Genomic DNA, 26,073 nt, shown 5'->3' on the forward strand with positions numbered 1-26,073 from the left:
CAGACTTCTCGTATATTTGTCATGTTTCGTTGCTAAATAGAGATAAATTGCCTTAAATCAGCCATTGCAAAATAGCAAAGTGGTTAGCGCTCACGGTATGCTGTAAAACTGACCGGAAATCTTGATATTCACACACATGCAATTAAACACGTGATGGTTTTGGGCAGTAAATGCTGGCCTTTGTCAAAGAGGCACAATCAAATTTTAAAAAATCAAGAAGTTGCTGAGAGTGATACACTGCACTGCCACAGGTCCATATTGCAGTATTCGCGGGCATGGGTAAAACAGTGAACTAATGTGAGATTTAATACTTTATGCACTATTCTTGCTGTAAAAAGCATTCACTCTTAAACTCTTGAAAGCTCGTGATTTCAAATAAACCTATTGGACTATAACCTGGTGTCACATGACTTCTGACTATGTTATTGCTGAACATCCAATACTGCTTTGAAAAGTTAATCATTTCAGAATGGATTACATTCACTCAGAGCAACATTTTAAAAACTCCCTTTCTTTAAAATATTTTTATTTTGTTGGATATCTTAGCTTTTACATTAATCCTTTACGTATGTTTCATCATTCGTACTCCCTCCTTTGAAATGATTAAAATGTGGATGATATTTCCTGCTTTGTTGTCTGAGACTTCTTCATCTCGATTGTCAATTCAATCTGCCTGATGACCACACTTTTGTCTGACGTTACCGAACCCCTATTGATGGCGCCAGATTCAGAGTCACATCCGAATAGAGGAAATTAATGCTCTAGAGACCAGCAAATCTTTGTGGGTATTGTACAATCCAACAGCCACGACACTTCAAAAGGTGCTTGATTGGCTACAAAGCACTTCATCATGTAGGATGGTCATCAAAAGCTCTACATAAATGCCAGTCCGTCTTTTTTCAAGGTCAGCAGCAAGTAACATAACTTTGTCACTGACCTCTGAGTCTGGGATGGTTTCCCCCTCCATTCAGCACTCAGGGTCCTTTGCATCCTGATTAGCCTTGACTGCAAAGTCAAAATGATGCATTTAACAGCTGGTCTGGCACATAATTCATTGTGTTTATAGGTCGGTTATGGAATTAGCAGTTGACTCAGCGGTCTGTGAAATTTTGTTTTTGCTCGCTTGCTCGTGTGTTCAATGCAGTGCACTTGAATTTCAAGATCACACAATTAACACGTGTGCATGACTTCAAGTGCACTTAAAAAGAGGGAAGGGAATACAATTTCACTCAATGCACTATGTTCTCAGAGAAAATTAAAACCCTCGGGAACACAATGTACTTCATTTGTGAAAATATTGGTGCGAGAACAAATGCCTGTTTACTCACAATCATGATGAACAAAGGAAAATATACACTATTGCGCACAAGAAGCACTTGGGATAAAAAAAAATGAAATGTTCTGGCTTTTAATATCGGAAAAATATTATTGAAAATAATTAAATTTGTGGTAGCCCAGGAGCCAAAATGTTATGAATGTTCAAATACATCAACTGTACACAACAAAATATAAGTTGAAACGAGTTCATTTTTCAATAAGATTCTTTACTATCTGTGCTTATTTCAGCATATAAGAAATGAACTTCAAGTTCAATTATCCAATTAACAAGGATTGAATTGTATTTAGCAAGTACATTCAAAACAGCTCATGAAGAGAAACAGATATATTTCAGCAGGGATAATACTTTAACCCCAGTTCAGTTATTATTGTCAGAAACTTATGCAGGTAGCTATGAACTATTTAATTGATTAGCTAAAAGTCAGATTCACATCAGAGTTCAAATTTTTTGCCCCAGTAATTTTTCTCTTCTTCTCAGAGTATAACAATGTCACCCATGAAAATATTGGAAGAAATGGCTAGTGGAAAAGAAAATGACTTTGACACATGACTTTTTCTATTCACTATCAATGTTCATTCATGTGCAATAGAAGTCAGAAGTGATGAGACTGCCATTCTTTGAATGTGTTCAATTCCCTCCCCTGCAGAGGTTCATCAAACTATTTCAAAGTGAAATACTTTATTCCATCACACAGCCTCCCATCCCAGCAGTCAACGCAAGAACAGCAGTATTGTTCTTAGCACTTTATATACACTAAAATTCTAATTTGAAAATAACAAAGAATCACATATTCAAATCCAGAAGGAAGCTATTCAGCACAGAGTCAGAGTCATACAGCATGGAAACAGACCCTTTGGTCCAACCAATCCATACCGACCATAATCCCAAACTAAACTAGTCCCACCTGCCTGCGATTGGCCCATATTGCACCAAATATATCTTATTCATGTACTTATCCAAAATGTCTTTTAAATGTTGTATCTGTACCTGCATCCACCACTTCCTCTGGAAGTTCATTCCACATACAAACCACTGTGTAGAAAAATTGCCACTCATGTTTTTTGTTTATAATTTTTCTCCTCTCACCTAAAAAATATACACCCTAGTCTTGAAATCCTCCACCCTAGGGGAAAGACACCTGCTGTTTACTTTATCTACAACCCTCATTATTTTATAAACCTCTGTAAAGGTCACCTCTCATCCTTCTTCGTTCCAGTGGAAAAAGTCCCAACCTTTCCAGCCTCTCCTTATAACTCAAACCCTCCATTCCCAGCAACATTCTGGTTAATCTCTTCTGAACTCTCTCCAGCTTAATAATATCCTTCTTATAACAAGGTGACCAGAATCCGACACAGCACTCCAGAAGAAATCTCACCAGTCTCCTGTACAACCTCAACATAACGTCTGAACAATGAAGGCAAACGTGCTACGTGCCTGCTTAACCACCCTGTCGACATGTGATGAAAACTTCAAAGAATTATGTACCTGAACCTGTCGGTCTCTCTGCTGCAACACTACCCATGGCCCTAGTTTTAATTGTATAAGTCCTGCCCTTATTTGTTTTACCAAAATGCAATACCTCATATTTAGCAAATTAAACTCCATCTGTCACTCCTCAGTTCATTGACCCAATTGATCAAGATCTCTTTGTAATCTTAGATAAGCTTCTTCACTGTCCACTGTACCATCAATTTTGGTGTCATCTGCAAACTTACTAACCATGTCTATTATATAAATGATTTAGATGAGAATATAGAGGACAAATAAAAGTGGACCCAGCAGCAATCCCTGCATAAAACCACTGGTCACAGTCCTCCAGGAAGAAAAACAATCCTTCACCACCACTCCATCTCTTGCTGTAAGCCAATTTTGGATCCCATTGGGAAGTTCACACTGAATCCCATGTGATCTAACTTTACCAATTGGTCCACCCCACAGAACCTTGTCAAAGGCTTTACCAACATCCATGTAAACAACGTCTACTTCTTGCCCTCATCAATCTTCTTAGTTGCTTCCTCCAAAAACTCAGTCATGTTTGTGAGACATTATTTCCCTTGCACAAAACCATGTTGACAATTCCTGATCATTCCTTGTCTCTCCAAATGCATATAAATTCTACTTTCAGAATCACCTCGAACAATTTACCCACCATCGAAGTCAGACTCACAGGTCTACAATTCCCAGGCTTCTCCTTACATCCCTTCTTAAACAAAGAGACAATCATTCTCCAGTCCTCTGGCACCTCACCCGTGGTTATAGATGAAACAAATATTTCTGCAAGGGGCCTCACAATTTCCTCCCTAACTTACCACAATGTCCTGGGATACACTAGATCAGGTCTCAGACATTTATCCACTTTTATATTTTCTAAGACCTCCAACACTTCTTCTGTAATGTGAACTGTGTTCAAAACATTAATATTTATTTCCTAGAGTTCTCCAGCCTCCATGTTTCTCCACAGTAAAAGCTGACACGATATATTCATTGAATGTTTCTCCCGTCTGTTGGCTTTCTGGATCTCCTGACTACATTCGTTATAGTCTTCAAGAGGTTCATTTGAACCCAGTTGTCTGTACCTAATGTATGATTCTTTTTATTCTTGACTGGAACCTCAATATTTACCTTTATTTATCCATTTTTCTCTAATCGTACCAGCCTTACCTTTCACTCTAACAGGAACATAATGACTCTGAACTCTAGTTATCACACTTTTGAAAGCCACCCGTTTAACAAACGCCCCTTTACCTGCAAACAGTCTACTCCCATCAACTTTCTTTTCTCAATCGATTAAAATTTGCCTTACTCCAATTGAGAACTTGTACTTTTATGGAAGGCTTCTCCTTTTCCATACGATTTCGAAACAAACAGAATTATGATCACTGAACCAAAAGTGTTCCCCTACTATCGCTTCAATCACTTGTGCTGTCTTATTACCCCAGTGAAGGTCAAGTCTTGCTCCTTCTCTAGTGGGAATATTTATATATTGATCAAGAAAATTTTCCTGAACACACTTAAATTATTCACCAAATGTTTTACACTGTAGTTGTCCCAATCAATGTTTGGAAAATTATAATCACCTTTGACAACCTTATTATTCTTACATATATCTGAGACCTCACTACATATTTGCTCCTCAATTTCTCTCTCACCACAAGGGGGTATATAGTGCAATCACATCAAGGTGACCGTTCCTTTTTTATTTCTAATTTCAACCCACATATATTCAACCTATTGTGATTTTTCATAAGTATCTTCACTAGTTACAGTAGTAATGTTTTCCTTAATCAAAAATGCCACACCCCCTCCTCATTTGCCTCTCTTTCTATCCTTGCTATAGAACCTGAAACCCAAAACATTGAGCTGCCAGACCTGTCCATCCCTCAGCCACGTTTTTGTAATAACTATGATGTCCCAATCCCATGTTTCCAAACATGTCCTGAGTTCATCTGCCTTACCTCTAAGACTCCCTTGTACTGAAACAGATGCAGTTTAATTCTTTATCGTTACTTTATTCTAACTTGCTCTTGTCTGTCTTTTCTAATTAAATTATTATTTTCAGATTCAAAACCACCCTCATCTTTCTATTTACTCTGCTACTTCAGATCCCTTCACTCCATCTCTCTCATAGTTTACCGTCTCCTTTAATAGAACTAGCAAATCTCCCCACAAGGATATTGGCCCCTTTCCAGTTCAAGTGAAACTCATCCTTTTTGAACAGGTCTTTACTGCCCCAGAGGAGATCCAAATGATCCAAGAACTTGAATCCCTGAACATTACACCACCTCTTCGATTGATTTATCTCCGTTATCCTTTTATTCTTTCCCTCCTTCCAGCTTGGCACTGGGAGCAAACCAGAGATTACTACTTTTGAGGTTCTGTCTTTTAAACTTCTACCTAGCCTCTTATATTAACTATGTAAAGCCTTAAATCTTTTTCCTTAACTATTTCATTCCTACCAATGTATGTAATAACTTCCAGTTCCTCACTCTCCCCTTTAATAATGTGCTTCAAACGTTTTGAAGCATCCTTAATCCTGACACCAGGAAACCAACATGCTATCGTAGATTCACGTTCACTGCCACAGAATCTCCTGTCAGTGACCTTGAAAGGAGAGTACCCAATAACAATTATTCTTTTAAATTTTGTCAAACCACACTTAACATAGGATTTAGAGTGCACAAGATCTGACTGCCTCTTCTATTGTCCCTTGAGACTATCCTTTTCAACAGTTCCAAAGCTGAGTGTCTGTTTGAGATAGGAACAGACACAGGACACTTCTAAACTACCTTTTTACCTTTGCTGACAGTCACCCCGCTATCTGACTGATCCTGCCGTGTAATCACTTTTCTCAATCTAGTAGCCATTTAACTCTGTGTCTCTTAAAATACCCTCAATGTTATTAAGCCTAAATACAATCAGCTTACACTTGCACCTTGCCTTATCCGAAGAATGAATATTAAGCATATAAAATTAAACAATAAAAAACCAAATGTATAACTCTTCAATAAAATCAGACACTCAGCTGAACAATCGAATTTAAAACTGACTCAAGTGGTCGAACAGACAGCTTTCAATCTTCCGATTAAAAAAAATCTAGCAGCTGTCCATGTGTAGTCCTTTCTAAAAATTCCATGAAGACAACTCGATTAAAAAAACTCCCCTCCACAATTTTAAAAAAGTCTTTTTAGTGATGGTAGAAAAGCTCTCCTTCTAAGTATATAGTTTTTGAGGAAAAAAACCAAGCTATCGATGTTTAGGCCCTCTCTAAAAGTTCCATTAACAGAACTCAGTTTGAAAAAAAACACTTTGTTTCTTGTTGTTGTTTGGAGTTTTTTTGTGTTTTTGACCATAAAAGAAACAAAAATGAATCAAACTAAAAATCTTATACTACTGATATGTATAAATGTAAGAAATCTATAAGTAAATCTAGAATTAAGCCTAAAATCTCATGAGCAGCTGCAAAATCCACGCTACACTAGGTCCACCATTTTGGAAGTTAGCATATTGAGCTCATGACAGTGGTAACTCCTTAAGATGAGTCACTCAACTTTAATTTCCTTTCACTTTATCCGTGACCACAATAAATATTTCGCAGCGTGGTTTTAAGTTATTTTGAGTTCTACTAGCCCTCTACTTAAAAAATAATACAATTACGCTAATCATTGTCAACTACTGGAAAAAAAAACTTTCCATTATTAGACCCCTCAACAAATTATAATTTTCAAAGCGCCTGCATTAGATCCCTTCTTTACCTTCTGTGTTCTCATGAGAAATGACAAACACTTCAATCTTACTTAGGAACTACAACTTTTCATCCCCAAAATCACTGCAGTGAATCTTCATTTTGCTTTCCCAATGGTCAACTGTTGTTATATTGGGGGAAAGCTTAGCTTGGATGACTGGTTTGAGATACAGAGCAATAACTGGATGAAGAGATGAAAGCTTTTCCTTCTCAACTTCTTTTCTTTTGAGGTTTAGTGATTCTCAGGTTAAACCTCCAGCTGTTGTCTCTCTCTCTCTAATTCTAATGAGAGAAAAGCCCTATGGTCTAGTAAGCCACCTTTATTTTTATTATTGTCATCATATCATATACTGAGAAATGCAATAATTATACTGTGCCCAAATCAATGTCCTGTCCAATTAGGATTTCACAACATTCGTTTTAAATTGTACAGAAATATCATGTGTACAGAAGCTCATTTGTGTTTTATGCCTTTTGCACATGTATTTCACCTTCAAAATTCTATATGTTTTTCTCTTAAATCTTCCTCCTTCTTTATTCATATTATTTATTATTTATTATTAGGCGGTCCCCTAAAAGCAATAATGTCATATATTATTTATACACGTACACATATAAATTAAAAACAAGAGGTTTCAGGGATACTATTCTGCCAAACTAAAACAGACCATTCACTTTATTCTGGGTTTCATACGCCTTATTCATCACTTCATCTTTTGCAGCTTTGAAATAAATGCTTCTGAAAATTCATATCCTTATTTATAGATAAGTAACACATTCTATGATTTGCATAAAACAAAATTATAATTAGGTTAGCACAAATTCCTTGCGATAAGTCTATCCTAGCTGTTCACAATTATTACAATACGTTACATATTTACAAATATAATCTGATATTTTATTCTGTATAGTTTTATTTATAATTGAGATAAAACAATAATAGAGGATCTCCATCTTCAGGTTAAAATGAGAAGCATAAGTAATTTTTTTTTGCAGATAAAAACTTGATAAGTTTAGGCATTAGCTAATCTCCCTCTCTGCAAATGTTCAGTCAGTCTGGACTATACTTTAGGTTCTGGCAGGGAGTCAAGTTGTTTGTGAAAGGTAATTGGAGTTAATGTTTCATTGTTTAATGAGCGATAAAGATCTGCCTAAATGTGCCAGAAATTGACTCCTTGCCAAAGTAGCAGTCAACGTGTGTATGCCAGCCACCCATCCACCCACCCACCCACCCACCCAATCTGGTTGATGAATGATTAAGCTACAGACCACAAAATATATCCCACCATAAATGACAACCTCTAATTTGGTGATCATCATATAAAGTACGCACCAGAGAAACATTGTTCATGAGTTGCAAATTTCAGAAACATCGCTGCTGCCCCAAAATTACTTAAAAACTACATTCAATGATTTACAACCAAATGTGCAGAATTTACCTGTGAGAAAAACATTGTCAATACCTTTCCTTTTGCATTTGTCATGATACTTTAACCCTAGAAAGTGCCCTGGCTGCTTCAGATAGCTACCTCGAAGGGTGATGTATAACAAGGTTATGAGCAAAAACCTTGAAAGGTGAACAGCTATTTCATGATGCTACTATGTACTACACAGCAGTAACATGAATAGTGCTCACCATTAAACAGGATGTACAAGATGGAATGTGAATTTCAGTGATGGGTACCTAAGTCATATGTCCCAAGAGACTGGCGGATCATATCAAATACCATGTGACTTCAGTGGTTTCCAACAAGTAGGATATTGACTGCACCTAATCAGCCTGGACTTGCAAACCTCATTACTCCAAAAGGGGCCTCACAAATGTCCTGTACAACCTCAACAATAACATCCCAATTCCTGTACTCAAAACTCTTAGCAATTTGCCAGATAAGAGCCTGAAATGGTCTGCAGGTTGACAATTCAATGCCATCCGAGCCCCAGGAAAACTTGTGGCACAGCTAGACGTGGGTGAGTAGCTGACAAGCAGGCTGCCTTGTTTAATGAATATTCCTTCTCGCTTTCAAACCCACCAGTGGTCATCACAAAATTCAGTTCAATGACTATAAAGACAAATTAAATGTTAAAACAAGGATTATTCAATAATAACAACAAGCCAACTATTTGTACCAAAATGGAGGCAATATTTAAACCAAAATTAATGAATTAGAGGCAATCATTCTTATATTGGATCTGAATGATTGCAAACGTGGCTATATTGAGAGCAAGATTAGCAATTAGATATTGCATGACATAACACATTTCAAAAAGAAAACAAGAAAGGTAGGATGATGGAGAAACTGTATTGGTTAAAAATAGAGTAGTAGTCAAATATAAGGATGTAATTAGCAGCAAAATAGACACAAAATACATATGGATCCAGTTAAAATACAACAACTCCATCATATCATTAGGCAATCGAATATATCATCAAATAGACGAAGGTCATGTAAGGAAAAAATATGTAGAGAAATCTCAGAGATAAGTATAAGTATCAGGCAGAGAATAATGACCTTGTGAGATTGCAAGTATCTCCAAATTAATTGACTGGAAGAAGTAGCTAAATGAGCAACGGAAATTGAGTTTTTACAGCACATACATTCCTTTCTCACTCAGTGTGTGGGATATCCAATCAGAAAAACAGCCGCTGCTAGATCATGTAATGGGTAAAGGCAGAAGAAAAAGGAGCAGGGCAGTATCTTAATGATTGTCACAACAGACGAAGATTGTGAGGGCCATAAAGAGGACAAAGATTACTGAAGCACAAAATACACTTTAGTATTCAGGGTGGAACTGGGAAAGGCAAATGTGGAGAAAACGTGAAAATTAAAAAGAGATAAAAGCTGTACGAAATATTTGGAAGGGGAATCAACAGAGTTTGACATCTAACAGGAAGGTGGCTCTTCAGGAATGTGAATGAAAAGCACCTCAAGAGATAATTTAATCTAAAGAAAAATAATTTACTTCGCTGAAGGACAAGATTCAAAGGATGAGTATTATTGAGGTAGAAAGTAAGAAAATAAATGGCTAACTAGCGAAACTAAAAGAGGACATGACTCAAGGTCTCAATGGCATTTACCAAAGAATACGCAAGGAAACGGAGAAGCAAATACCGATGGTTAAAATGTTCAATTTAAATTGATGATTGTTCCAGAGAACAGCAGACAACTAGTGTTTATTGCTCTATACTACAAGGGAAAATAGAAAATAAACCTGGGGGTTAAAAACCAGTTAGTTTATGTCAATAGCAGGAAAGTATTGAAATCTATACTAAAATATGTGACAGATGAGCATCTAGAGACGCCAAATAGATTTTAAAAGTGTTTGCATGAAGTCCAAAAGGTGAAGTTACGCTAATCGAAACTAATAAAATTCTTTGATAAAACCATGGAAAGAAATGCACTAGAAGTCAAAGGTTTGAAGTTTTTCTGAATAAACTACCATGTTAGAGGCTCACAAACAAAATATGGCATGTGCAGTCAGGAGACAAAACAGCAGAATCAGTAGAAAACTGGCTCATGATACAGCTCAGTGTAGAAACAAGAGTAGTTACTCAGATTAAATTAAGGTACTAAATAATGGTCAACAAGGAACAGGGCTAAAACAGTGCATCATTACGTTAAAGATTGAGATTTAGGAACACGTAACACAGTGTCAAGATCGTAAGTAAGCAAAGAATTAAAATTGTTCACCAAGCGCTGGAATTTATTTTTTTAAAAAGGAAGAATTCGAAAGTTGGAATGAACGTGTCCATAAGCCTGGTCAAGCCAAGACCGCTCCTGAAGTATAGGACTGAAAGAATGGCTGCATTGTTGGAGGTACTGCCTTTTGAATGTGACATTAAATCAAGGCCCAGTCTCTCCTCTCAGTTTTGCATAAAAGATTTCAGAACTACTCTGAAGATAAGTAGGGCAACTTACCCCCTCCCACAGTGGCCTGGACTATGCTTATATCCCTCAAACAAACTGTGTAACATCAAAACAATTGGTTATGATCATATGCTGTTTGTGGGAGTTTGTTAAGTGCATATTGGTCATTGCATTTCCTGCACAACAACAAAGATTACAGATTAAAATTACTTGGATTACTGTAAATTGCTTCGAGACATCAGGTGGTAATGAAAGGCACCCAATAAACACAGGTTTTAATGTTCTTTCAAAACATGATCTTTAAGAATTGTGCAAGAACTGAGGGATGACAGCTATTGGGAAAGATTAAATGGGGAGGACAGTTTCCATTAAAAGGAGAATTAGAGGTAACCTGATCAAGTTCATCAATAACTTGTCTGAACAGGTTGATTAACAAAATAGGTTAAATAAAAAATAGCTTGGACAGAGTAGAGATAGTAGGAACTGCCGACGCTGGAGAATCTGAGATAACAAGGTGTAGAGTTGGATGAACACAGCAGGCCAAGCAGCATCAGAGGAGCAGGAAGGCTGACGTTTCAGGTCTGGACCCTTCTTCAGAAATGGGGGAGGGAAAGGGGGCTCTGAAATAAAGAGAGAGAGAGGAGGGGAGGCGATGATAGAAGGTGGATAGAGGAGCAGGTAGGTGGAGAGAAGGCGGACAGGTCAAGGAGGCGGGGATGGAGCCAGTAAAGGGGAGTGTTGGTAGGGAGTTGGGATGGAGGTTGGTCAGTGAGGGAGGGAGGGGTGGGTAGGTGGGAGGGAAGACAGACAGGTCAAGGAGGCAGGGATGAGGCTAGTAGGTAGGAAGTGGGGATGGGGTTGGTCAGTGACGTGTGAGGAGCGGATAGATGGGCGAAAAGACGGACAGGTGAAGGAGCCGGGGACAAGATGGGCTGGTCTTGGGATGAGGTCGGGGATGGGTAATATTGCTCAAATGTTTTCATTTGTAAGTGCAGTTAAAACCAGGAACTGTAAATGAAAAATAAATAAATAAATGCCTTAGGAAGAAAAACTAATTGTTTTACTCAAAGAGTAGTGAGAATGTAAAATATCACAGAGAAAATGATTGAAACAAATAGTTCAAATGCTTTCAAAAGAAAATTAGACAACCGCGTGAGGAAAAGGGGAATGCAAAGATATTCTGAAATACCGAAATGAGGTGGATGAAATGGAAAGTGTTAAAAGGTACGAAAGGAATAAAATCTGGTTGAGAAAGATGAGTACCACCCATTGTAATGAGCCAACACAGACACATAGGGTAAGTCCAAGGCAGTCTGTGGTGAAGCAAGTAAGGCCTTGAGCGTGCACTGTTAGATACCCTCGTGTAACCGGTCTATAGTTTATAGCTATACCATAAACTTCTTAAACGTTTACTTCACGCTCAAGACAACAACCAATTGGACCAAAGAGGTGGAATGCCCCCATCCACAACAGGAGGAAATTTGTATGGACGCCAGGCTGAGCTCAACAGGTAGTTTTTATGATGATAGCTCATGAGCTAATTTATATTGGTGTTATATTGTTAATATTCTTTAATCTATGAAAGATTTTTTCAATATATTTTGTCATCCCTCTCCTGCAGATGCTACACAATGCCTGACTTTGGTTGATTTCTCCTCAGTTGCCACCTTGGCTAAGATAAGGTAACCTGATAAAGACCAGGGATTAGATCTGGAAATGCCTTGTTCTCTTCAGTTCAGTATCACATCTGACAATGCATTGCAGCATCCAACAAGGTGACCCAGTGCAGCCTTCTCAAAGGCAATTAGGGGTGGAAAACAAATGTTTGACTTGCTAGTCACACTCACATTCTTTGAAAAGTATAAAACAAAGTGGATCTTCTTGACTCTATTCCAACTCTGAACATCCATTAGAAATTGAACTAATTTGTCTCCAGTCACCAAAGTAGAAAGACCTTATAGCTGTAAATTGCGAGTGTGCTAAATGAATATTCTCTCTGTCTGGATTTGTGAGAGTCAGCTCGATGAAATAAAAGAAAGCATAAGGCAGCGACTCGCAAATTTCATTAATCATTTGAGATTATTTTTCAAGGGGGTGGAAGAGGAAGGGGTGAAGGGGATAAGGTATGATGGGGAAGTGGGAAGAGAGTAAGGAGGAGGATGGGTGAAGGACGGAGAGGGATGAGATAAGGGGATAAGGGGTTATGGGGAAGTGGGAAGAGTGTGGGGAAGAGGAGAGTAAGGAAAAGGCTAAAAAGGTATACACTTCCCTCTCCCCACCCACAGCCCCACCCCAACAAAAAAGAACACGAGGCCTTTTCCTATCATCTCTCCTTTCTCCTTCCCTTCCAGGCACTTTCTCACACCCTAATATTTCCTGTCCCCTTCCCACACAGAACCAAACAGACGTGCAAAAGAAATGGAATATGTATGAGATCACTGAAAGACTGGGAAGTAATCATTTACGTTTAAAGCGATTTACAAAAACAAGAAGGGGAGATTGAGAAAAGTTCATGGAAACACTGGAGGAGAAGTGAAGGGAACTACTTGAAAAATCAGCTTGCTGATTGAATGTAAACAGGATGGACTGGTGTCAAAATCTTGAAATAAACCATCCATAAATGGAATGTAAAGTGAATTACAATTGGGGAGGCAATGGCCTGATGGCCTTATCACTGGATTATTAATCCAGGGAGCCAGGTAATGTTCTGGGGACTCAAGTTCAAACCTCACCATGGCCGATGGTGAAATTTGAAGTCAATATAACAAAAACCTGAAATTAAGAGTCTAACATTGACCATGAACTGTTTTGTTTGTCAGAAAAACCCATCTGGATCACTAATGTCCTTTAGAGAAGGAAACTGCCATCCTTACCTGTGACCACAGACCCACAGACCCACAGTGGTTGACCCTTAACTGCCCAATGAGCAAGAAATGCTGGCCTAGCCAGTGATGCCCACACCCCATGAATGAATGGAAATTTTAAAAATCATCTATCTTAAAAACAAGTAGTTTCTCGAACCTCTCCTTGCCTAATACAGAAGGGAACATTCTTTCACAAATTTATGATAAAAACTATTTCTTTTACTGCTTAAAAAGGAACATGACTTAAAATAAAAGTGAAACTGCCATTAAAGTATTTCTTCTATATGGCATTAATTGGCCCATTTTAAAGAGTGTGCATTTTCTGTTTTTAGTTCAAATATCCAGCATTTGACGTGGCTTTTCTCCCCATTTCCAATAATTACAATTAAAATATAAAGTGCCATTCAGCTTGACATGTGTGCTTCTGCAGAGGAAGATGTTCATCAGTGGTCAAACCACACTACAGCAGCTAGTGTGGGATTCAAAAGAGCCTTCTGAGCAAACAGTAAGCTCTGCATCACAGCTAAAACCATCCCGCCCAATTCCAGTGCTATTACATAAGATTCATTGAGAGCACAGAGATGGTACAGTGTAAATTTCTTCATTCAAATTTAAATTTCTCTTCTATCAAATTCATGTAACACTGATTTCACTTTCTTTTAATGTGTGCATCAACATGATTGTTGAGACTAACTTAGAGACTGAGGTGTACTGGTATACCTCATGGTTGACGTGCTTGATCATTGCATGGAAATTAGGGTCATTTCCGGTTTTTGTGGAAGAAGCAAAACTGTAGCTTTTTTTCCACTTGTTATCAAATGTTCATGTTACTATTAGTGTGACACACAGCATCCGGAGGGTCGTGCCTAAACGTACAGGTTCAGCTGACACCCACAACCCACCTCCAACACCCTTCACTGCAAGATCTCGCTCAGCAGGGTAAGTGAAATACCGTGGATGAATTCAAAGCTAGGTAAGAACTCATGACAATCAACACCCTGAGATGGTGACGCATTTGGATAATTCTGGCACCTCCCTTTTAGTACGCTATTGTGTTATCAGGATCGACATCCCCCACCATCATTATCCGCCCTGCTAAACCCTTCATTACCTCTCCACCTCCCCACCCGACCCCGAAATCCATGACACCCAAGACAGTCTTTGCTATGCTCAATTCTGCAGGATCTCGACACCACCCTCTGTGCTCCCTTGGATCCTTCTTACACTGTCCATGTAACATGATACCATCTCCGTCGCCACCCCTCCCCAAAATACAAATACTGCCTTGTTGGTCTCCGAACATCCATGCAAGCTGCTATTTTCCTGCTCTTGTTTCTTGTGTCAAAGACTTCTCCAAAAATCAACAACTGCATGAAGTCAACTAATGCATGCCACACTTAAACAAATGTGAAAGAGGTGTAGCAAGATTCTCGTGTACCATTGACTTTGTGAGGGCTTCCAACAAAAAAGGAGAGCAAATATGATACAAACACAGGCCCAGGGACCCTGACAGGCAGCCCAGTGTGACTGAACCGCGCTGCTAATTTTCTCTCTGCATCTCAAATTTTGCTCCTACTTAACTCAGTCACATCACATGCCACATGTTCTGTTTTTTGTGGGTTCAAAACAATTCAGCCCTCCTATTCTCTCTCTTTCTCCATAGATGTTGACAGACCCCCGTGTGCTTCTATTTTCTGTTTTTGTTTCAAAGTTCTGGCATCTGCAGAATGTTATGTTTGTATATGCTCCTTAACTGGAATGCAATTCCAACATGTCTGTCATTTTTAGAGCAATATCTGCAGGTTGTACTTGCTGATCCTGGCTGTCTTTAGTGCTTTTTTGAAAAAAATATGTCTGCCTTTAGTCCTGCATTGTGCTGTGAGAAAAAAAATCTCGTACATCTGGGAGCACTATTAGATGAAACAGTATGCTCAGTCTCAAGGAGCAAGCCATTGAGGTTTTACAGCAGGATGTTAGTAAGTTGGTGCAAAGACTTGATTTCCCCCTGGGAGCTTAAGGATTTAGATATCAAGGGCCTGGTTTTCAACAGAAGAATGCATTTCGCTCATTAGAGGTTGTTCTACTCTTTCACTGACTCTGTCGAACAAAATTTCAACAAATAATACAAGAGTGCAGGATTGCACAAATTGCCTGTCTGGGGTGTTGATGAACAGTTCTGAAAATCTGCAGGATGCCTCGGAACGCATAGCAGCTCCATGGCAGTCTGCAAGACAATACTTTGTGGCAGAAGTCCAAATGTCAGCCCGAGTATCTCTCATGTTGCCAAACAGGCTTTGGCTGTTATACCATCCCCTCATTTGATAGGTTGGTTGATGAGCTGTGCCAGAGATGGGAATTGTGGTATGTCATGTCTATGACAGAGTCTCCTTAACCACACATCAATGTGCACAGTGACGGCAAAGGCTGGATTGTGCTCCCAATTAATAATGTTGCTGTCGAAGCTGACACAACATTTTCACAGTAATCTAAACCCCTTTCCAATGACTTCCTCACAGCCACCAGGGGGCTTTGTCCATGGTGTACATGCTGCATCAGAAAGCTAGCCAATCAGCAGCCACGTTTACAAAGAAAGAAGCCACAGGGGCCCAAGTACCAATTCTGGATAAACCATTGCCAGCTGCTGCAGAGTCTGTTAACTCAGAGATTGTACAGAGAACAGCAACAGAAATAGTCAGGCCAGCAGAAAATACAGCAACTGTTAAGAATAGGAGAGACTGGGAGCAGACAGTGGGAACTGGTGTATCTGAATTATTATGAAGACTGGGTATGGACTGTGAATTGTGATATTTTTGAGGTAACATTGAGAAAACTGCCGAGATGAACAACAGTCTTGAGCGAGCGAGCGAGAGAGAGAGAGAAAAAGAGGAGGATAATGTTTTTTCTACGTAGTGATCACTAGCTGTTCAACAGAAGGGAAAGATTATTTTAGTATAGACAATGTTAATGGAATATTCCTTCGTTTGAGGAAACAACTATTTCTCTTATACAATCTGCTAAGAAAACCTAAAGCCCATGGAGTAGATTGGAAAACAAAGTTAGTTGAGTAACAAGAAACAAATAATGGAGCTGAGTGCTGATAGTTTTGGACTCGGTCAAATATATAATGGGGTTCCTCTCTCCTTTACAACTCCTGAATTATAGCTACTCCTTGATTTCTTTTGGCATCTTCTGTAATGAGGACAGAAGCAAAAATGAATTTAATCTTCCATTTCCTTCTTACCTACTAGTAACTGCTGTTCCCTCTTAGCTGCTGGGAGACTCCACTCACACCAACTGACAATGCTACTGCATAGCTTCCACTTGCAGAAGCAGCTGCTGTGCATGGACCTCCGAGGTCCACACAGCAACGGGGAAGAGTAAAGCGAACTGCAGATGCTGAAGAAGAGTCACTGGACTCCTAGCGTTAACTCTCCTTTCTCTGCACAGATGCTGCCAAACCTGCCGGGTTTCTTCAGCAATTTCCGGTTTTGTAAGCATAGAGAAAACTTTGCTCATGACTCTTCAATCTCATTCTCGAGAGGATCAACAATTGCAAAAATTTTCCCTCAACATTTTTCCATACCTAGCCATTTTCCTCTCATCGTCTAATTTCTTTCCACTGATTAACCTTTCAGTCATTTTCTGCCATTCTTCATATTCCTTCTATCTCCTGCAGAGCCAATCCCATTGTCCCAGGGGCCCAAAGGCCTGTCTACTGGACCAGATTTCCAATCATGCATTCATCTGTACTTTTTTCCTATTTCTGCACTCATGTGCATGTGGCACTGGGAAGCACTCTTCAGATTACTACTTTCTATCTGTTTTCTGTTGCTCTACCTGCTTATTTCCCTTTGAGGTGGTGGTTACCCATTCCCTATCTGCCTGCTTGCCCCCGAACTTAGTGTGATCAACTCCATCAGGTGCTATCCATGTAGTTCTCCAACTCACTAATGCCCCTCAATGACTGTCACTGCTTGATCTCTGAAACCCAGAAGTCAAGCCTGTTCATCTTGTGGTACCTTCTGCATATGGGCTCCTCAGTCAAAACAGCCATCTGTAACACCCTGTATGCCACAAAATAGGCATTCTGAAAACCCTGCCATACCTTAACTCTGTACTTTTAAGTTAGTTCATTTACTTCAACTTGAGTTGCTGTGATTTATTCTAGCCTTACTATTGGGACACTACTATAAACTGGAGATTAGTAGAAAGTAGAAATGCTTTGATCTTAATTTCAAATCAGTTCTCTTCTAAACTAACCATTCTTCCTTTCTCTGTGCTATTTTAGAAATTTATGTTTTTCAGCCCCAAACAGCAGCTGCTCAATAATGAATCAACCCATGACTTTTCTCCGATGTTTCTCTTTGACATTTTTTCTCCTCTCTTCACTTTGTTTTATTTAGAGGCACACTCTGTCAAGTGCTGTTTTATCTGGTTCATCCTCTCTCGGCTCACACTGTTTTACTTGTGTCCTGCTCTCTCTCTCTCCAGCCCCTTTACAACATTTTCTGCTTCCTCACTCCTCACACTGTTTTATCCAGTTCCTGTTGTCTCTCTCCTTGACTGTTTCATCTTGACCGTTCTCTCTCTCTGTCTGCGCCTCACACATGCTCTTTTGTCTGGTGTCCGTGCTACCACTCTTTCTCCTTGCACTGTTTTCTGATATTCCAGTGATTTCTGGCACTGTTTTACCTGGTCTGTTCTGTCTCTTCGTGCTGTTTTATCTGGTGTTCAATTTCATCAGGTGGCAATTATGCAGTGGTAATGCGACTGGATAAGTAATGCGACTGGATAAGTAATGCAGAATCCCGAGCTAACGTTCTGAAGGTATGGGTTTGAACCCTCCGTGCTGGCATTCGAATTCAACAAAAATTCTGGAACCAACAATTTGTTTTAACAGTGACAATCTAACCAGGGTCGATTGTTATCATAAACAATCCAGTTCCCTAACGCCTTTTGAAGGAAATCTCATCTTTACCCAATCTGGCCTACATGTGATTCTAAACTCTCAGCGATGCAGTTGATTCAATGGCCTTCTGGGAAATTAGGGAGAGGTAATAAATGCTGGCTTAGCCAGTGATGCCCACATTCGCAAATGAAATAAAAAACTGAAAGCTCACTAATTCGCACCCCTGAGAGGTATTCAGATGCAAATAAGTTATTAGAAGTTATTAGAAGATGTGCATGCTGGGTTTCTGTGCTCCTGCAAGTAAGAGATTCAGATCATGCCTTGGTCATATAAACTATGTCATTAAAGGCTGTCTTCATAGTGCGTTAGATGGTAAAAGTAACAGGTTGCATCTGCATCCAAATAATAGTGTGAGCGAGAGAGAATCAGACAAAACAGCAAGAGTCAGGGCAAGAATCACACAAAACAGCTTAAGAAGAGAGACCATACAACAGACAATACAACATGTGAGAGAAAGCGAGAGAAAGCAGATAAAAGCAGTGTGAGAAGAGACGGTAGATATCAGATAAAACAGAGCAGAACAGAGAAAGCTAATGAAATAAAACAGCAGACACCAGATAATAAGTGAGAGAAAGACAGTGCAAATGCCTCTATGATTAAAAGTATCAAGTCTATGACTAAAAGAGCATGAGGAAAAATGGACACAAGATAAAACATTGCAGGGGGATACTGCAAATAGCAGATAAAACAGCACAAGGTGAGAGAGCAGGTAACAGATAAAACAACTTGAGGAGAGAGAGTGCACCAGTTACACGACTGAAAAGCAGGATGAGCAGCAGTGAAGGCAAAGAAATGGAATTGGAGATGAGATGAGTACGGAAGCCTGGAAATTGCCCACTCCCATGATCTCATATCCATCTTGGAGGAGCCTGCTTCTCTGTGGGAGGGCGAGCATGGGTTGGAGATAGACCTGTTGCCTCCAGAGACAGACACAAGGCAACAGCAGAGGCAGGTGGAGAACTCGGCTGGCAGATTCGGGTCTTAGAGATCTACAGCACAGAAAAAGGCCTTTTGGCCCAACAGGTCAATGCCGGTCAAAATCAACCATGGAACTATACTAAAACATTTCCCAGCACTTGGTCCATAGCCTTCTATGCATTGACATCACAAATATTCACTTGAATACTTCTTCGATGTTGTAAGTGTTTCTGTCTCTGCCACATTTACAGGCAGTGAGCTCCAGATTCCCATCACCCTCAGGGTGAAAAAGTTTTTCCTCACATCCTCGCCAAACACCCTGTCCGTTACTTCAAATCTATCCTTGGTCATTGACCCCGCATCAATGGGAAATGTTTCTTGCTTTGTATTCTGTCCATGCCCCTCATAATTTTAAACATTTCAATAATGTTCCCCCCTCAGTGTGCTCTGGTCCAAGGGAAACATGCCCAGTCTAGCCAATCTCTCTTCATAACTAAAACCCTCCAGCACAGGCCACATCCTGGTGAATCTCCTCTGCACCCTCACCTGTGTTATCAATTCCCTCCAATAATGTGGATTCCAGAACTGCACACATTTACTTTGGCTGTGGCCTAACCAACATTTTATACAGTTCTAGCATCATCTTCCTGCCCTTAAACTTTATGCCTCAGCTAATCAAGGCAAGCATCCCTTTTTCTGAAGAAGGGTCCCGACCCAAAATGTCAGCTTTCCTGTTCCTGTAATGCTGCCTGGCATATTGTGTTCCTCCAGTTCCACACTGTGTTATCTCTGACTCCAGCATCTGCAGTTCTTGCTATCTCAAGCATCCCTCATACCCGCTTAACCATTTTATCCACCTGTCCTGAAAACCTAAGGGATCAGTGGACATGCACACCAAGAGTCACTCATCATACATTCCCTTGCCTTGTTTATTCTCCCCGAGTGCATAACCTCACACTGATGTGGACTGAAGTCCATTTGCCAAAGATCAGACCAACTGATAAACCCGTCTGTATCCTCCTTTAATTTCAAGCTATCCTCCTCACTATTTACCACCCAACCAATTTTTGTGTCAACCCTACTATATTCAAGTCCTACTTGTTTAAATATACCACAAACAGTAAGGGCTCCAAGACTGATTCCTATGGAATCCAAGTGGAAGCAAGCTTCCAATCACAAAACTCTCTTTCCCACCACTCACTCGATTCGAATCCAAATAGCCAATTTCCTTGGATCCCATGGGCTTTTACCTTTGTTAACGTCACGCATGGGAGACTGGTATCAAAAACCTTGCTGAAGTCCAAGTAGACTATGCAAATGCGTTGCCCTCATCTCCACATCCCACAACCTCTTCAAAAACATTCAAATCAAGTTGGTCAGACATAACTTCCCTGAAATAAAACCATGCTGACTATTCTTGATTAATCCTTGCCTCATTAACCTTAGAATTGCTTCCAATAGTTTCCCTACCACTGAGGTTAGACTGACCGGCCTGCAGCTTCCGAGCTTCTTCCTTGTTCCCTTCTTAAACAACTATTCCACATTGGCTGTCTCCCAGTTCTGACATCTCTCCTATGGCCAGGGAGGAATTGAAAATTATTGCCAGCACCCCTGCTATTTCCTCCTAAGCTTCACTCAACAGCCTGGGGTACATTTCATCCAGCCCTGAAGATTTATCTATTTTTAGACCTGTCAGACCATGCAGAATGTCCTCGTTGTCTATGTTAACTTCTCTCTGTATATCACTGTTCCTTTCTCTCATGAACACCAACACAAAATATTCATTTAAAACCCTACCGACATCTTCTGGCTTCACTTATAAATTACCATTGTGACCCTTATTATTTTGTCTTAAATGTATTTGTAAATTAATTTAGGATTTCTGTTCATTTTACCTGCCATTAACCTTTATGCCCCTTTCCAGCTCTCTTGTTTTCCTTTTTAAGTTTCCCATTGCACATCTGTACTCCTCTGGTACTTTTGCTGTTTGAGCCCTCGGTTTCTGACATAAACCCCTCTTTTTCTCTTTATTCAATCCTGTATATCCCTTGTTGATCAGGATTCCCTGGATTTGTTGGTCACACCTTTGTCTTTATTGGAACATGTTGGCTCTGTACTCTCCCTATTTCCTGCTTGAATGTGTCCCACTGCTTTGCCACAGATTTACCACAGCTCAGATGGGGATGAAATGGAAAACTGTAGTTTGCCGTGTCCTCCACGGGATGAGGAGGTGATGCAGCTTCTCCTGCAATAAATCCATCCATTCCTAAAGACCACTGAGTTATCCCATATCCAACAGTGCTTCCTGTGACACAGTCACAATCCCTGCAGTGCTTCAGAATACAATGAGCCTTCCCTGTATCCTTGCAAAGCCTGATCATTCTCTCTGACAACAGTTCCATTGCTGTGGCCTGAGAAGTGTTGATCTCTTCTCTCCATTGCTTTCTACAATGAACAGTAACTTGACAAGTCGATTGACCATTGCCCACCTCGCAGTTTTAAATGTTGTACACGTGATTTTGAGAACCCTCAGATATAGGATAGATATTTCCCTCCTGCAGCTTGTAGATACATGACAGATTCTACCAATATTCCCAATCAGAGTCATATGGTGGTAAGAGAGTGCCAATTGGATATTGCAGGGCCTGGCTCCTCCCAAAGACCTGACTGTCACCTTCACTGCCCAAAGATTGTCTTGACTGTATTGCCTTGACTGCAGTCACCAGGTTATAGGTGCTTGGTCCCTTGACGGATGAGCCAATTTCTAGTTATCCACTTCATTGATTACCAATTGAAATACAGCACATCTTTTTGTTGGCCAAAAACACTCCCACACCTTTCACATTGGACAACTTTGTCCAATGTTAATGGAACCATAAGACTATCACAAAACAGCGCGAGGGAACATATATTTCCTAAAGTGTGTGGATTATTTCCACCAGTTGAACAGCTGAACCATCGACACGTCCTCAGGCAGTTTGCTTTGTCCTCTGCCTTTCAGCACAATTTAGTGCATACCTGACATTTGTAGCTGGAAAAGAAATCACGCGAACAGGTACACACTGTTGACTTTGGAGATTTTGTCAGGCATACCCTTGGGGCTTTGAGCCCAGAGGGTCCTGGCCTGCTGAGAGTGAACTCCACAGGTACACACTCACACACCTTGCCCTGACATGCTCAAGGCAATGGGGGTCACGGACACGAGGCAAATGGAGGGCCAGACACCTTAGGAACATTCCGAGATGAAGCTCTCAAGGTGCTTTTCTGCTACGCCTCCTGCGGACACCATAATGTCTCCTTGAAAAGATGGGATCCTTAGAGTGAGTTTAATGTGCTTTGTCCACCTATCATCTTGCCATCCATCATCAGCACCCATGACTACTGTGTAGGTCCAAGTGCACATTCAGCATGACTGAATATTCTGCTGAACTTGGGTCTTCCAATTGAAAACTGACCTTTTGTTTGAGGCGGCCAAATGCTCACATGCCAGTGTCACCATCATGATGAGAATTTATATAGATTCTCCAATTCTCTTTCCCATTGGGAGCAGAGGTAGGTCATTCAGCCCATCAAGTTTGATCCATCACTGATTGAGATCGTGGCTGATCCAATAATCCTCAACTCTATTTTCCTGTATTTTCCCTATAACCTAGATTCTCCTTATTAAAAATCTGTCTGTCTCAGCCTTAAATATGCTTAACAATTTGAACTCTGCAGCCTTCTGCACCAGAGACCTCCACAGATTCACAATCCTCTCAGAGGAGAAATCCCTCCTCTTAAATGGGTGACCCCATTCTCGAAGATTATGTCCTCCATTTCAGACTCTCCCACAAGGGGAAATAAACTCTTTGCAACTGTGTTGTTGAGTACCCTGAGAATCTTGCCTATTTCAATCAGATTCCCTTCATTCTTCTAAATTCTAATGAGAACAGGCCCAACCTACTCAACCTCTCCTCATAAGACAGTTCCTCCACATACAGGATCAACGCCCTGACTGTTCCATGAACTGCCAATCTATCTGCCCTTAGATAAGGGGATCAAAACTGTGCCAATATTCCAGCTGTGGTCTAACTAGTGCCTTGCGTAGTTTTAGCAAGCCGTCCCTACTTTTTTTCTTAAACTCAATTCTCTTTAAAATAAAGGTCAACAGCGCATTTCCTTCCCTACTACCCACTGAGCTTGGGATTTTAGCTTTTTGTGATTTATGCTCGAGGTCCCAAAATCCCTCTGTTCTGAGGCTTTCTGCAGTTTTTCTCCATTTAAATAATATTCAGCTTTTCTGTTCTTCCTGCCAAAGAACATAACCTCACATTTTCCCACACTACATTCCATCTGCCAAGTTGATGCCCAATCGCTTAAACTGCTTGTATCCCTGTACAGATTCCGTGTGTTACCACGAGCCTTCCCAACTATTTTGTGTTATCCCCAAATCTGGCTACAGTACATTCACATTCCTCATCCAATTCATTGATGTATTTTGTAAATAATCGTGGCCCCAGCACTAATCTCTGTGGCACACCATTCATTATAGGTTGCCATCCTGAAAATGGACCCTTACTCCAACTCTCTGTCTTTTCTCAGTAAGCATCATCTATCCATACTATTATACTGCCTCCAATACCATATGCTCCCGTCATTAGAGGTAGCATATTAATGGGTACCTTACCAAATGCCTTCTGGGAATTCAAACATATCACAGCCACTTTTCCCTCATCTATCTGGCTGGCTACCTCCTCAGAGAACAGAAATAAGTTTGTCGGGCACAATTTCTCCTTCTGAGAAAAGGTTACTAGATCCAAAACGTTAGCTCCGACTTCTTTTCACAGAAGCTGCTAGAACTGCTGAGCTTTCCCAGCAACTTCTGTTTTTGTTTATGATTTCTTCTTCACTAAGCCATGCTATCCTTCCTTGAATATATTATGTGTTTTCAAATGCTCTGCTGTCACATCTTTTAAAGTAGACTCTTACATTTTCCCCAATGACAGATGTTAAGCTAACTGGTGAATTTTTTTTTTGTCTCTTTACCTTTTTAAAAGCAAAGCTGTTACTTTTTACAGTGGCACTTTTCCAATCCTCTGGGACTTTGCTAGAATCTGAGGACACTTGGAAGATTACGACCAGTGAATCCACTATCTCTGCTACTATTTCTTTTAAGACATTAGGATGTATCTCATCAGATCCATCTCTCTCTTCATAAGGCTTCCTAATTTTTTTTCCCCCGTGTGATAGTTATTGTACTTTTTTCCTCACTTTTTGCCCTTGATTATTTTGTATCTTTTGCATCCTAATAGTTTATTCTCATATAACAACTCATGCAAAGTAGATATTCAATTCTGCTGCCATTTCCTGGTTCTCCATTGTTATCTCTTCTAACGAAAGGTCACTGGATGCAAAGTGTTAACTCTGTTTTCTCTCAACAGGTACTGCCAGACCTTCTGAGCTTTTCCAGCAATTTCTGTTTAAGTTTCTGATTTCCAGCATCTGCAGTTCTTTCAGTTTTTGTCATTTCTTCAGCCTCATTCTCAAAACGGCCTTTGTTAACAGAGGTTTCTCTGTTTCTTTTTGTGAATTTAACGAAGCTCATGCTTTCTGTCTTGATATTACCTGCAAGTTTACCCTCAAAGCTTAGCATCTCCCTCTTCTTGTTTTGGTCATCTTTTGTTGAGAATTCAACTAAGATCCTGCAAAAGCTGGTCTGAATCCATGAAAGCAGTGTATCATTTTGAAGTTCCCACCACTGCAATGGAATTATTCTGTGCTGCATGCAGGCTTGCTACCTGTAACCTTATTCTGCACTGACAAAATCTGCCAGGATTGGGAATGGAATCAGGAATCCTGGAAGCAGGTTCTCCATTCCGAACAACATGAAAATCCAGCCCTGGATAGACCTGGACTCCAAATATTGGCTATTCTAGCAGCCAAACATAGGCACACCTAAGGCATATAGCAGAGAAAAAAAAAAAAAATCAATCATTTGTATTTCTTTACTGGTGATATCTTGGCAAAATCTTTTCAAGTATGTGATTGCAGAAAATGAATTGCTCCTTTATATTTATACATTTTGACTTTGTTAAGAATTGGAGAAGGGACAGTGCACTGAAAGATCTATGTGGAACATGGTACAAATTCGGACATAAAATTGCTGAAGATTACTTAAAAAAATGTATGTAATACAATCAAATATATTTCCATCCACCCACAAATGTGTCATTATGGCTAAAGTCATGGCCACTTCACATTTGTTGTTGGACAAGTCGTTTCCATGTATCTTACTACTTCAACGAAAGAAGATGCAGTTAGTTTTACAAAATTGGATGTAGAAAAGCAACAGATGAAAATAACTCAGTGCTTCAGCTCACTTAATCCCAAAACCATGGCATTTGTGAAAAGAAGATATTTTAACCCGAAAAGGGTCTCTTTCCTTCAACTGAAGGGTTTGAGGCTTCTTTTCTATGGTGCATTCAGTGCAGCAACACAATTATACCATTCTTGTCACATTATTGACTGAAGAAAATCTTAAACGGAATTCAAGAACAACTTACTTAGCCTCAGGAAAACTACTTCATAATTGTGCAGCAGCAGATTCCACATCTGTTCTCGCACAAACTTGCTCAGCAAACAATACCATGCATTCAAAACAGTTTTTGCAGCAAGCTTTTCCTTACGATTCTGTGAAAATTACCCACTCCTTAGATTCTACAAAAGGGTAATGATACTGCTCTCCAGGAATTAGGTTTCTTCAAGTGAACAAAGAGTTAATGTTCAAGTAATAGAGTCATCGAGGTCTAGAGCAAAGAAAAAGGCTCTTCAGCCCATCATGTCCACACAGTTCAAGAACAAAACCTGAACTATTCGAATTCCATTTTCCAGCACTT

The 26,073-nt window shown here is 39.9% G+C and overlaps 1 protein-coding gene across 4 annotated transcripts in view; it reads right to left on the reverse strand.

Annotated features, from left to right (window-relative positions):
- The window catches only part of LOC109914264 (contactin-4-like), a 1,378,312-nt gene that overhangs the window by 1,222,618 nt on the left and 129,621 nt on the right, over window positions 1-26,073 (reverse strand). The gene's annotated exons all lie outside the window — the stretch shown is intronic.

The sequence above is a fragment of the Rhincodon typus genome, chromosome 16 (genome assembly GCF_021869965.1).
Source record: "Rhincodon typus isolate 14 chromosome 16, sRhiTyp1.1, whole genome shotgun sequence".
Taxonomy (NCBI): domain Eukaryota; kingdom Metazoa; phylum Chordata; class Chondrichthyes; order Orectolobiformes; family Rhincodontidae; genus Rhincodon; species Rhincodon typus.